The 14372-nt window shown below is 47.0% G+C and overlaps 1 long non-coding RNA gene across 1 annotated transcript; it reads left to right on the top strand.

Moving 5' to 3' along the window:
* Nucleotides 1–608: 608 nt before the first annotated feature.
* LOC119623585 (uncharacterized) lies at nt 609–3006 on the top strand. The gene is made up of 3 exons (XR_005239747.2): nt 609–768; nt 1941–2030; nt 2620–3006. It is a non-coding gene; the product is annotated as an uncharacterized lncRNA (long non-coding RNA).
* The last annotated feature ends 11366 nt before the right edge of the window (nt 3007–14372 follow it).

Here is a 14372-nt window from a genome sequence, read left to right as displayed (position 1 = left end):
CCATGTGCATAGAAGATGAAAGATTGGAAGGATGCTCTCCAAACTATTAATAGTGGTTACTTCTGCGGGGTGTGATCAGAGAGCTGTGGTGAAAGGCGTTAGTGAAGGAATGAGGGGCACTTGCTTTTTATTTTAGTACTTTTTAAATTTGAGACTCTGTCGCCCAGGCTGGAGTGCAGCAGCAAGATCTCGGCTCACTGCAACCTTTGCCTTCTGGGTTCAAGCGATTCTCCTGCCTCAGCCTCCCAAGTAGCTGGATTTACAGTCATGCACCACTATGCCTGGCTAACTTTTGTATTTTTAGTGGAGTCGGGGTTTTGCTATGTTGCCCAGGCTGGCCTCAAACTCCTGACCTCAAGTGATCTGCCTGTCTCAGCCTCCCAAAATGCTGGGATTACAGGCGTGAGCCACTGCACCTGGCCATCTCAGCATGAAACACTTAATAGGGACTTTTGAACAAAAGCCATGTCTGGGTCTTGGGCAGGGGCGAGACGAGATGGTAGATCCCGGTGCCATCATCCCGTAACCTCCGGGCTTATCCATCATAGGGAAGGAATGTGTAGGACAACTGTAGGGACAGGCAAGAAACCATGTCAATCTGCCTGAGGGCTTCCCTGATAGTGAGGGAAATGAGTGAGGGACCTGCCTGAGTCACTCAGCCAGGAAGTGGCCACGCCTACCGCTGAACTTGCATCACATCTGATCTGATCTCATAGCCAGTGCTCTATTCTTTGTCATCTCAGCCTTCCTTGGAGTGGTCCCAGTCAGGTTTGTGGGAGACTGAGGGGACAGGTTTGTGGGGGACTGAGGGGTCAGGTGGGCTCCAGGCATCTCCAGCACAGTCCATCTGGGGCAAGTCTTTTCACCACCATTGGTCTTGGCACTCCTCAACCTGTCTAGACTGTCATGGACTCCAGGCAGAGCCAAGCCTGTTTGTCCCTTTATCCCCCACAAGCCAGGATAGGCCTTAGTCACTTTGCAACTGAGTCACCACAAGCAGTTTGGTAACTCAGGACTTGGCAGGCTATGTTCAAAATAGGGCCAACCTCCTCAAAGTGGAAGCCCAGCAGAACCTACTGTTCACACTCCTGGGGCCCCAGGGGCCAGGTCTGCCTTAGAATAATGCATCTGAAGTTCCAGGAATTTCTGTAAGATTGGCCCCTAAATACCCCTTCTGCTTTTTTTCCAACTGAACCTAAGAATATGCTGCAGCTTCAGACAAGCCCTAGATCTTTTTGTGAGCAGACAATGTGAAACTGTGTTAGGCTCTGCCCAGAGTGGAGTTATCAGTAGGTTTGGCAAACACACAGAGAGTCCGGTTTCCCTGGTGCAGGTGAGGGGCAAGGTCAATGGGACTTCATGGCTGTATCCCCAGCACCCATGATACAAACAACAGTGAAGTGAAATCATGTTCCCAAGGCTTGTGAGAAAATGCCTGGGGGCTTTCAGAGGAGAGAATATTCTTGCTTATCATAAATGCTCAGGAGTGGTTCGTGGAAACGGACAGGTGGCTTGATGACGTTTATTCCACCAGAAAGCATAAGCTGCAGCTGCAGCCATGGGCATGAGTGGGGTCAGGGGCTGATTCTGACCCAGATCGTCTTCTAGGGTCTCAGTGGCCTCCTACAGGTACAGGCCAAAGCATGCAGGTTTTGGGGTGAGTTGGATCTAGGTTCATATCCCAACTTGGCCTTGCAAACCATAAAAAGGGGATAACAATAATACCCTTCTCATAAGGCAAGAAATAATGGCTGTAAAGATCCTGGCAGATGCCACATTCCAGCCAATCAATGGTGGCCCTTCTTATTGGACTCAAAAGTTATGATGAACAGTGGCCCTTCCACACATTGTGTGTATGGGGGCAGATTGGAAAGAGAGGAACATGTACAGTAGGGGAATGTTTATTCTTTAAGATGCAGTGTGAAATCTTTCTTTTCTAGAAATTCAAGGAGAGGCATAACATACAACTATGTGATTAGCTCTCGGCTTGGAAGAAACACATATAAAGAACAATACGCCTTTCTCTACAAGTAAGTATCATCTATGCTCCCTAGAACATGGCCACTGACAAATCGTGAATTGAATCAAAATGCATGTCTTTTCTGCAAAACCAAATTTGGATCTCTAACCAATTCTCAGTGTTGATCAAAATAACTGCTGTCAAAACTAGGGGCTTATGCAAAGTATTAACTCTTCAAGCTGAAAACACAAGGGGTCTCCTAACACCTCATTTGTTGGTTGGCTCCATGGTTGCCAGGCCAGGAGTTCTTTACTCCTCATAGTCAAGTCCTGGCCCAAGGCTGGTAAGCTGAGGTGCTCAGCACAGCTGATTCCTGAACTTCATATTCTTTTCCTCGTCCTGCTAGTAATTTCTTAAGTCTGAACATTAACCTGTGGGTGCCACAGATAACTAGTATGGCTCATATCTTCAGCTCCCAGATTCTCAACAGCTCCCTGGCTGTTGAGAAGAGTTGACTCAGCCTTGCTCTCAGGAAAATGACCCCATGCTTGAGCCTGCTCTGGAGTCTAAGAAAGCCAAGGGAACCTACATCTCTGCTTTATGAAAGTAGTAAGAAAAGGGCTGACTCAGCTGGGAGGATTTCCTTTTCTTTCTTTTAGGGAAAAGCTGGTATCTGTGAAGAGGAGCTATCACTACCATGACTATCAGGATGGAGACGTAGATGTGTTTTCCAGGGAGCCCTTTGTGGTCTGGTTCCAGTCGCCCCACACTGGTAAGACCCACAGGCCTCTCTCTCTGGGACCTCCCCATTGGCCCATGAATGGGCAGCAGCCTTGAGCATGAGCTCAGGTTTATGCAGCCCGTTAGGGAGGCATTACGCTGGATGTGACAGTGCATTGCTTCTAATACCTCAGTGTAGACGATGCAGTTCGGTGTGATGGCACCAGGCTTGCTTCTCAGAATGCTGAGACTCAAGACTTCCCCAGCCTGGAACCCACTTTCTGGAAGCAATGGTAGCTCCCCTCTCTCTGAAGAGTTTAGGCACATGGAAATTGTTTTCTGCAATTCCTTGGTTTCTGTCAAATACAACCCTTCCTTCCTTTTAAAAAATCCTGGCTGGGCACAGTGGCTCATGGCTGTAATCCCAGCACTTTGGGAGGCTGAGGCAGGTGGATCACCTGAGGTCAGGAGTTCGAGACCAGCCTGGCCAACATGGTGAAACCCTGTCTATACTAAAAATGCAAAAATTAGCTGGGTGTGGTTGTACATACCTGTAATCCCAGCTACTTGGGAGGCTGAGGCAGGAGAATTGCTTGAACCAGGGAGGCAGAGGTTGCAGTGAGCCAAGATCGTACCACTGCACTCCAGTCTGGGCAATAGAGTGAGACTCTGTCTCAAAAAAAAAAAAAAAAAAAAAAATCCTAAGCGATGGCTTAGGCGAACCGCTAGCCTAGAGGCTCACTCTCCCTCTGGTCACTGCATTGCAGACTCCTCCACAGACTGCAGCAGGTGAGGAAATCCAAATGGATTGTTCCCTGAACTCTAACAACCATACTTGTACTGGCCCCTGATTAAGTGCCAGCCTCCTATAATCCTTGCAATGACTACAAGGTAGGGAGTAAGATTATCTCCACTTTACATTTCAGGAAACTGAGGTTTAAAAAGGCGTGAAGTCACCCAGCTGCTGAAATGGACAGGCCAGGGTTGTAACCCAGGCCACCACCTCAGGAACTCATGTTCTTTTTTTTTCTGTTTTTCAGACAGGGCCTTGCCCTGTCATCCAGTCTGGAGTGCAGTCCCATGATCTTGGCTCACTGCAACCTCCGCCTCCTGGGCTCAAGCAATCTTCCCACCTCAGTCTCGCAAGCAGCTCAGACTATAGGCACACACCACCACGCTCAGCTAATTTTAAAATTTTTTGTAGAGATGAGGTCTCGCCATGTTGCCTGGTCTAGTCTGATCTGGTCCGGTTTGGTCTAGTCTGGTCTGGTCCGATCCGGTTTGATCCGGTTTGATCCTGTTTCATCCGGTCTCATCCGGTTTGATCCGGTCTGATCCGGTTTGATCCGGTTTGAACTGGTTTCATCCGGTTTGAACCGGTTTCATCTGGATTGATCCGGTCTGAACCGATTTCATCCGGTTTGAACCGGTTTGATCCGGTGTGAGCCGTTTTCATCCGGTTTGATCCGGTTTGAACCGGTTTGATCCGGTTTCATCCGGTTTGAACCGGTTTCATGATCCGGTTTGAACCGGTTTCATCCGGTTTGAACTGGTTTGATCCGGTGTGAGCCGGTTTCATCCGGTTTGATCCGGTTTGATCTGGTTTGAACCGGTTTCATCTGGTTTGAACTGGTTTGATCTGGTGTGAGCCGGTTTCATCCGGTTTGATCCGGTTTGAACCAGTTTGATCCGGTTTCATCCGGTTTGAAACGGTTTGACCCGGTTTCATCCGGTTTGATCTGGTTTGATCCGGTTTGAACCGGTTTCATCCGGTTTGAACCGGTTTCATGATCCAGTTTGAACCGGTTTCATCCAGTGTGATCTGGTTTGAACCGGTTTGATCCGGTTTCATCCGGTTTGAACCAGTTTCATCCGGTTTGATCCGGTTTGAACCGGTTTGATCCGGTGTGAGCCGGTTTCATCCGGTTTGATCCGCTCTCGTCCGGTTTGAACCGGTTTGATCCGTCCGGTTTGATCCGGTAATCCGGTTTCATCCGGTTTGATCCGGTTTCATCCGGTTTGATCCGGTTTTTTTCATCCGGTTTGATCCGGTTTGAACCGGTTTGATCCGGTTTCATCCGGTTTCATCCGGTTTGATTTGGTTTGATCCGGTTTGTTTCATCCGGTTTCATCCGGTTTGATCCGGTTTCATCCGGTTTGATCTGGTTTTATCGAACTGGTTTCATCCGGTTTGATCCGGTTTGATCCGGTTTGAACCGGTTTGATCCGTCCGGTTTCATCCGGTTTGAACCGGTTTGATCCGGTTTGATCTGGTTTGAACCGGTTTCATCCCGTTTCATCCGGTTTGAACCGGTTTGATCCGGTTTCATCCGGTTTGATCCGGTTTGAACTGGTTTCATCCGGTTTGCTCTGGTCCGGTTTGATCCGGTTTGATCCGGTCTTTTCCGGCTTGATCTGGTTTGATCCGGTCTGGTCCGGTTTGATCCGGTTTGATCCACAGGGACTAAGTAGTAAAATGGGGTTCTGTGGTTGTGCATTCTTTAGCATGGCAATTGTCCCTTCTCTCCACTTCTTTTCAAGCCAGGGAGACCTGTCCCAACATCGGGACAGGAACCTAGCTGCATTGAGTAGGGAAAGTCAGGAAAGACCTGCTTCTCAGATGTTTGTTCTCTGTACCTGCTCCATTTAATGGGTCCTGTGTGCTGGAGATCTCCTTCTGCAGGCCTGGGCCCTGTTCTGCTTGTGGGCTTAAAGAGTCTGTGGTTTTGGCAATTAGCTGGCTCAGTTTTCTGTCCCTGCTCTGGAGACCTCCCATCATAAGTTCCTGCTTCTCCTTGTCATCCTCCCATCTTGCACAGCTGGATGGCAGAATAATGACTTTATTAAGCGCTTGCTGCACTGAATTCCCCAAGGATGCTGGTCCATTAGGAGAGACTACATCTGCCACCAGCAGCCATGCAGCTGGTTTGGTTTCATCTGTTCAGACCTAGGTGGAGGCCTAGGAAGGGCACACACTGGCTGTCTTTCATGCTGCCTGGTTCTGTGGGCCTGAGTCTGACCCTGGAGGGAGGCTCAGGTCCTCTGCAGAGAGTGAGGCATGTGGCTCCCTGCCTCCACCAAATCCTACCTCTAGCTCTGCCTGCGTGGTGTGAGCTCCACTCTGAGACAGGCAGGGACAAGGCCTGGGCCTGGTCAGCAATGAGAGGCTGGGAAGGGGTCTAGGATAAGGGCTTGTGTCCTCAGGAGGCTTCCATATGAAAGCAGTGGGGTTCTGAGCACACTCCTGCATGTGCCCTGTCGGGAAGGGCAGAGGGAGCGCTCATAGGCTCAAGGAGGGAGGCAGGTTCAGAGATAAGTGCAGGAGGCAGAGCCTAGAGGAAAGGTCTCAGCAGAAGAGGTCACTAAGGAAGCGTTTTAGAGTGCACACCTCCTTGGATGGGAGTAAGGCTGTTTACATCCCTAAGACTGAACATGTATTGTTTCTCTGGGCCTTAACCTTCTCTTCTCTGAAATAGGAATAGTGATTCTTTGCCTGTATGAAGTCCACGGTCAGATAGAAATGATTCCTTTTTAAGATCAGGAATTGGACTCCTTATGCAGAGAGTAAATGCAGGTGAGATGCTGTATAGGGCCCGGCTCTGCTGCTCCATGGACGGTACCTCATCGTCCTGTTCTGGTTGGAGGTCCTGTGTCAATCAGGGCTCTTCTGGCTGCCAGAGAAAGAAATCAAAATTCACTTAAGTAAAGGGCCAGCTTGATTGGTGTAAGAGTCTGGAGCAGGTCTGGGCAGTGTGATGGGCCCAGCCTCGCACACAGCACCTCAGGAATGATCTCTCCACACCCCTGTTTCCCATTCCCTCTGCATCAGCTTCATTCTCAAGCAGGCTCACTGCACTTTACTCCAGGTGGTCCCAGGCAGCTCCAGCCTCTATTCTACAGCTCACCAACCCCAGGGGAAGCAGGGTCCTTTAAATCCCAGGCTGACTTGTGTTGGTCTACGCTGAGTCCTGTGCCCATCACTGCACCAATTGGCTGACCCTGGAAGTTCAGGTCTGGACCACTGCCCATCCTTGGAGAGGAGTGGGGACAGGGTCGGGAAGGTATCTTGGCCCTTTTTACACCACATGAAATGAAAGCAGTGGCACACTTCCCCATGAAAGATCAGGGTGCTGTTGCCAGAAGGGTGCTGGGCAGCAGAACCCCAGGTGCCCACTGCATGGCTCTTAACCGGCTCCCACACCCAGGGCTATGCCCAGCTCAGCTTTGCATCCTTCCTGTCTCCAGTCTCACCTCTTGGCTTTGCTTAGGGGTCTGTGCTTTTCCTCCTTGCCCAGCCAAGCCTCTCTCCACCCTGAACCACTGTGCTCCAGGACAGCTGCAAGCCCCAGAGACCCTGGACTCTACCCTTACCTCTGTCCCATCTAGGCCCATATTGGGCCCTTAGCTGAGTTAGTCTGCTTTTTTTTGCTCAGGTCTTGGCTAATCCATTGATCTATTCACCCATTTACTACTTTGTTTACCTACTCATTTATTTAACAACTCTTTTTGAGTAACATGCATAAGTCACTATCCTAGGGAATGGAGTTTAGACAATGGATCTCCAATGGTCCTAAGTCAAGGGGACTCCCTTCTCCTTGCCATTACCCAAATTAACAATTGATTTTAAAATTGCTTTATTGGAGTATAATTGCCATGCAATAAGCTTTACATACTTAATGTGTACAAGCCAATAAGTTGCGACACTGTATATTTCTGAGAAGCCATCATTGTCATCAAGACAGCAAATGCATCCGTCACCCCAAGGCCTCTGTAGGCCCCTTTGTCATTTTAATCACCTTTCCCTCCTGCCCTTCCCCGCAGCCACAGGCAACCATCGATCTGCTTTTGGTCACTGTAAGTTAGTTTGAACTTTCTGAAATTCTTAATAAATGGAACCACACAGTATGTGCTCTGTTTTTGTCTGACTCTTTCACTTTGCATGGTTATTTTGAGATCCACCCTGTCATTGTGTGTATCAGTAGTCAATGCCTTTTGATTGTTGAGTGGTGTTTCATTGCAAGGATGGTCCAGTTTGTTTACCCATTTGCCTGTCAGTGGAGTTTGGGTTTGCTGAGAATACGTGTATACAAATCAGGATTGTGAAGGGACAGGATGGAAACCTGACAGCTCCAGGATTTGTGATTCAGCGTTCTGAATCTCAGCGCACCCAGAAGGCCAAGGGCTGGCATTTGGAAAGTGTAAGGACGTGCTTGTCCACAGACTAGGATGTCCCACATTGTGTTCTGCAAGAACTGGATTCTATGTTAAGAGGTTAGGAAAATGTTCCCCCTTCTTAGAGATTCACCTTCTATATGAGCTTATTAAAGTCTCTGAGCAAAGTCCTGCAGTAAAAAGAATCTGATGTCTCATAATTAGACACTAATTAGACCATATAAACTCTTTCCCCCTTTTGTCCTAGCGTTAACTATAAATCTCTTATGGAAGGTGGTTTGATGGACATTGCTGTGGACCATGGGACTGTGGGCATGCTAGGGAGAGGTACCTGCTCCCAGAAACATTCCAGAGTCCCAACATTCATCTAGGAAGTCTCATAGGCATTCACAAGTAACTCACAATGTATGAAATTATAAAATACTTCAAGCACACAGAAAAGTGTTGAGAATAAAACAACAGACACTCATGTAAACACTACAGTGCTTTGTCAGCATTCTGCTTCTCTCTGTGTTTCAGAGTTATATGTGTGTGTGTGTGTGTGTGTGTGTGTGTGTGATTTAAAGAAGAAAGCATCACTGATATAGCCAATGTTCCCTGATCATCTCTTCCCCATTTGACTACCCTTCCCTCCTTCTTAGCAAAAGCCACCATCCTGAATTTGGCATTTGTCATTTCTATGCATATCTTCATTCTTTTACTACGTATGTTTTTATATCTCTAAATAACATATAGTATTGTCTTGCATGGTGATATGGTTAGGCTTAACCACCCAAACAAATCTCATCTTGAATTATAATCCCCATGATACCCACAATCCCCACATGTCAAGGGAGAGAACAGGTGAAGGTAACTGAATCATGGGGGGGCGGTTCCCCCATGCTCTTCTCACGATAGTGAGTTCTCACAAGATCTGATGGTTTTACAAAGGGCTCTTCCTGCTTCCATCAGCACTTCTCCTTCCTGCTGCCTTGCTTCCTCTTCACGTTTCAACATGATTGTAAGTTTCCTGAGGCCTCCCAAGATATGCTGAACTGTGAGTCAATCAAATCTCTTTCCTTTATAAATTACCCAATCTCAGGAATTTCTTTATAACAGTATGAAAATTGACTAATACACGTGGTTTAACATTTCACAAATGATAATATATTATGTGTAGAATTCTCAGCTTGCTTTTCTTAGCTGAAGCTGATTTTTAGATTTAACTGGAGTTCATTCATTTTAAGTGCAGCATAATAGTCCATCGAATACATAGGCCACAATGTGGGCTTCACTGTCTTGCTGGTAAATGTCTGGGCTGCTTCTCATTTTTCTCTACTATAAACAAGGCTGCACTGACAATTTTTGTGCATGTCTCCTTGTCACATGTGTGAGTTAGGCATGGAATTGCTGGGTCATGGGGTAGGGGTATCAGTAACTCTACTTAGGATTGCCAAAAGGATGGCAGCAGTTTTTACTCTTATCTACAATATAAGAGAGTTCTAATTTCTCTACAGTATCAAAAACACTTGTTATTTCCAGACTTTTAAATGGCAGAAAAAAATTCCTGGTCTACAATGGGCACTCAATAAATATGCACTGAAGGAAGTGAAGTGTTTTAATCCACATCTCCCTGGTTACTACCAATGCCCAGCACCTTGCATATGCTAGCTGGCTCCCACGATCCCCTTCTGCGAGTTGCTCATCTATGTCTTTTATCCACTCCTTTGTTGACCTGCTTGGCATTTCTTCTCTGATTTGTAGCAGTTCTTTACATATTCTGAATAATAATCTTCTGTCAGTTATGTGGAAAGCAAATATCTTTCCCAGTTTGCAGCTTGTTTTTTCATTTTGATAATTATGTCTTTTGTCTTACAGATGTTTTAAATTTTAATGTACTTGAAGTTCTCAATCTTTTCCTTCATAGTTTGTGATTTTTGTGTCTTTTTCAATAAATCTTTCCCCACTTGAAGTCATAAAGGTATCATTCTATTTTTTTCTATAAGCCATCTAGTTTTTCTTTACCATCTAATGCTATAATATACCAGGGTTTTTGATATGTAAAGTTTGAATTAAAAGTTTTATTTTAATTTTTTTCTGCAGCGAGAACTATTTTAGTTTTTTACCACATGTTCCTGCTGCTCTGAAGTGCTAGTTCTTTCCTTTTGTGTCTGAGCCAGTGTCAGGGCTTCCGTTTCTGCCCTTTGGTTTATTTTCTTACTGTGCCAGCAGCTCACTATTTCAGTCACTAAAGCTTTGTAGTCCATCTTAATAACTATTTTGGTGGGTCCCCCTGTGTTTTTGTTCAGGAGTTTCACAGCTTTTCTTAGTCTTTTATTCATCCACATAAATTTTAGGATTCATTTGTCATGTTCCTTAAAACTGGGATTTAGTTGAGATTAAATTAAATTTATAGATCAATTTGAGACAATTGCCATCTTTATGGTATCGTGTCTTCTCACCCATGAACATGGCATATCTATCTGATTTACTTTGGTCTTCTTTTATGATTTTCCATAAAGTCTTATAATTTTCTGCACAAAGATTATATATATCTTTTGTTAGATTTCTTCTTAATCCTATTAATTTATTGCTATTTATTATTGGTATGTTTTTAAAATTAAAAACCATCTGTTGCTGCAGTACAGGGATATATTTCGGTTTTGTATTTTGATCCTGCATCCAGCCACTTTGCTCAACTCTTGAATTAGTTGCACTGGGTTGTTTCTAGACTCTCTGGGACTTTCAGTTTAGAATCTTTTAATTGGTGAATACTGAAAATTTTTGTTTCTTCTTTTCTGGTCTTCATATATTAAGTTGCTTTCTCTTGTCTTAGTGCTAAGGCTTTTAGTACAGCTTGAAAAGCTGTGGTAGTAGGGGGTGTCTTTGTCATGCTCCTGACTTTTCTTGGAATGCTTCTACTGTTTCATCATTAATCATGACTTTGTAGTGGGTTTTCTTTTTTTTCAGTTTGTATTATCCCAAGGAGTTCTTTTTATTCCTATTTTGTTAAGAGGCTTGGTCATGAATGGACGTTAAATCACATTAAGTACTATTCTACATCTATGCAGATGGTCTTATGTTTTTTTCCTTCAATTTCCTTCGATTTATTCTATTGAGAATAAATAAGTCAAGAGTTGCTTCTAATGTAAACACCCTTGCATTACTGGAAGAGAGTTATTTTGGTCACATATGTGGAGATAAATATCTGGAGTTAGTTTAGTCTTTATGGAGGGTTTTTCTGATGTGGAAGTAAATGAACCCCCATCAGATGAGAAGCAGCAAAGGTTATCCATTCGGAGCTCCCACGGCAAAGGAGCCGTCTCCGTCACTTATGTTTTGACAGAGACTCAAAGGCAGGCAGTGGGAAGTGTGAAGTGGGAAGCTTTACGGTGGAAAAGAGGGAAGGCCCAGTGTGCCCTGGTGGGAGGCTGTTGGCACAGAGAAGCTGTGGACGGGCTGACTAGAAACAGAGTGTCCTATGTGGTTCACTGGGAGGGCATATTTGGCTTTTTCTGGTTGGTCCTAAGCTGGAAACAGGGATACAAATTTGGGAAGTTGTCAGTTATTAATCAAGTCCTGGCTATTTTGGGGGGATTATTACAGGCATTATTCTTTGGTTCCGTGGTCTGCTTGCTGGAGAAAGGGGTCTGACTTCCTAGAGTCTGACTTGCAGAGCAGCCTGGCTTCCTGGCTGGTTGCTGCAGACTGTGGGTTGGAGCCTCTATTTTTATATATTGTCTAGCCATTGTTTGCCTGTAGATTCAGTCTCTCACCTGAGAGGAGGTGTTAATTTCATCCTCATGTTGTCCAAAGCCAGGGCTTCTGCTCTTGTTCCTGCAGGGACGTCAGGATCAGAGATCCTCACATGCCCAAGCCCCCACCAACACCGCTGCAGAGGCTGTTCCTTCTGCTCCTTTGTTGTTCCAGTGATCAGTTTTCTTCTGGTTTCTAGATCTTGGCATTTCCCCACCTCCATTTTTTTTCTTTTACCAGTTTCCTTCCTTTAAAGGAATATTTGTTATATTTTATCTACTATTTCTATGTGTTTGCAGCAGGGGAATTTTCAGGTTATCTAGTCTGCCAAGTTGCCAGTACCAGACGTCTCCAGCACCTTTTAAAGTGCAAAGCATTTCATTCATTTTTCGCTCGAAAACATTCATTAACTGTGTCTTGCAGAGGGCTCGAGCTGGCAGCCCTGAGTGAGATCTGGCCCTCAGTCATGTTCTTGATCAAAATGAAACTGAAAACACTTTGCTAAAATTATGATGTAGATGCTTTATGTAGAGAATGTCCTCTTTGTTTCCCGGATATTAAGAACTTGCAGTAGATTGCTTGGTAAAAGAGCCTGTTGCTCCCCTCGCACCTGTGCCCTGTGGTGTAGCACCTCCCGTGCAATGCTGGCCCATCCTCTGGCTCTGGGCTGTCCTGGGGCCTGCTTCGGCCAGCAGACTGTGCTGGCTCCAGCCTAGGCTGCAAGAGGCCCTGTCCATCTCCATACTTGCTTTTGGGACTGTCCAGCTTCTGTGGGAGCCAGCCCGGGCTAGCCTGCTTGAGGATGAGAGACACATGAAGTGAGACTATGTTGCATCACTCTCAGCCACCATGCTGCAGCCCACAGGAGAATAAGCAAGCCCAGCTTAGGCCAACGGAGCCCCATCCAAACCCAAGGACAAACTGGTGAGCCCCTCCCTGATTGCTGTCTCACAAAGTCATGAGCTAAACAGTTAATGTCTTAAGCTACTAATTTTGGGAGTGGCTTATTGTGTAGCAAAAGCATCCTTTCCTGCCCGTCGCTGTGTCTCAGTTTGCGGTCTGTGGCCTCTTGTATCCCATACCTTGTCTGGGCCCTGGATGCCCAACCTTGGGTGAGTGGCAGGAAGCACTTGGGTCAAGTGTGACATTGGCCACGTGTATGCAGGATGGTCCTGGCTGTCAGAGGGGTTGTGTGCAGAGCTGCAGTGTGAGCTGCTGAGCCACCACAGTGGGAAGGCAAGTCCTGCAGCTTCAGGGACCAGAGGATGGGTGTGGAGGTGTCTGCAGAGAAACGTGTGAGGGGCCTCTGCTCTGCCATGGAGGAGCAGGGTTAGGAAGCTAGACCAGAGTGTGGGGTGGTTGGAAAGGGGTTTTTGCCACAGGTTGGATGCGAACTTGCTGTGTGACTTGGGAAGTTCTGTCTTCTATTGGAGCCAAATTTTTCCCATCAAACAACAAAGAGGGCTGGGATGAGAGAGGACTGGGATGAGATGCCTGGGCCAGCCCAGGAGGCCCAGGGAGCACACGCTAGAGGGCACCTGCAGATCCAGGTGTTCTGTGTCCTGAGGTCCTGCCCCACTCAGGGCTGGAGGTGTCTTGTTGGTCCAGAGCCCATGCACACCCCCTGCCCTTCTCTGTTGTCCCCTCCTGCTCCTCCCCTGTGGCCTGGTCCTGGAAATGTGCTCCCAGGTGGCTGATAGCCAGTCTCGCATGGAGCCCCTGGGATGCAGAGAAGTCCGCACCCAAAGCTTTGGCTGTCGATGGTGGCTCAGGCATCTCTTCTCTTTTTATAGGTGATCTGGGAAGACGGGTGTATCTTCAGGAGCACAGGGGCTTATTCTGGTATTCTGGAATTCAGGTTTCAGGAGCTTGTTCCAGGACAAGCACTTTGGAACATTATCAGTCAGATGGAGTTGGTGGCAAGACAATACCACACTCTAGGGTTAGCTTTCGGCAAAACAGAAAGAAACCCACCTCAAAGCTATTGAAAAAGAAAGAGAGTTATTTCATATTGGTTTGAGTTTTTTGCAATCTAAGGGTAGATCTTGTCAGACTGCAGGCTGCAAAGACGTTCTGGTGCTGAACAGATGCTGCTGACCACGCGTCTCCCCCATGGTTCAGCTCTGCCCCTCCTCTCCCACGTCACTGCTGAGTTGGTGTTGGCAGCTCCAGGAGCACATGAGAGCAGGAGGAGAGCCTCCCCTATGCAGCGATTGAGAAACATTTATGGGGATGGGTGTGGGTCATGTACTCACCCTTGAACCAAGACTTGTGACCAAGGGAACAGAAGAAACTTGACCTGAGCCACCGGGCTACGAGTGGAAAGGGGCTCTCCAGGGGAGATGGGGGCTGCTAGAAAGAACAGGTGTCCATTCCTGGGGCTCCTCAATGTCCTCCTGATTCCTGTGTTATGTCCGTCCCAGCTCTGGTGGGAAGACAGGAGGGACAGGGTGCAGGCTGGTCCCTGCCAGGAGAAGAAGAGCACTCTCATAATGTCAGAGAGCCTTCCTGGGGAGAGGGCTTCATGGGAGCTGCAGAGCCAGCCTGGACATCTGACTGCAGCCCTGCTCTGGTGTCCTCCCTCTCCTGTAGTCCCCCTCCCCCCGCCAAGGAATCTCGGAAAAGCACACACCTGATCTGCTTAAATCCTCTGGTAGTGCCTACCACCACCACCTGTCTCCAGGATAAAGGCCAGCCCTCTGAGACCAGACCCGGCTGCACCTTTGGCTGCTTTGCTCATTAACCATAAAAGGTTTTGCCCAGTGGAGCACATCTCCAGACCAGG

The sequence above is a fragment of the Chlorocebus sabaeus genome, chromosome 22 (assembly GCF_047675955.1).
Source record: "Chlorocebus sabaeus isolate Y175 chromosome 22, mChlSab1.0.hap1, whole genome shotgun sequence".
Classification (NCBI taxonomy): Eukaryota; Metazoa; Chordata; class Mammalia; order Primates; family Cercopithecidae; genus Chlorocebus; species Chlorocebus sabaeus.
This window is presented reverse-complemented; position numbering and strand designations above follow the sequence as displayed.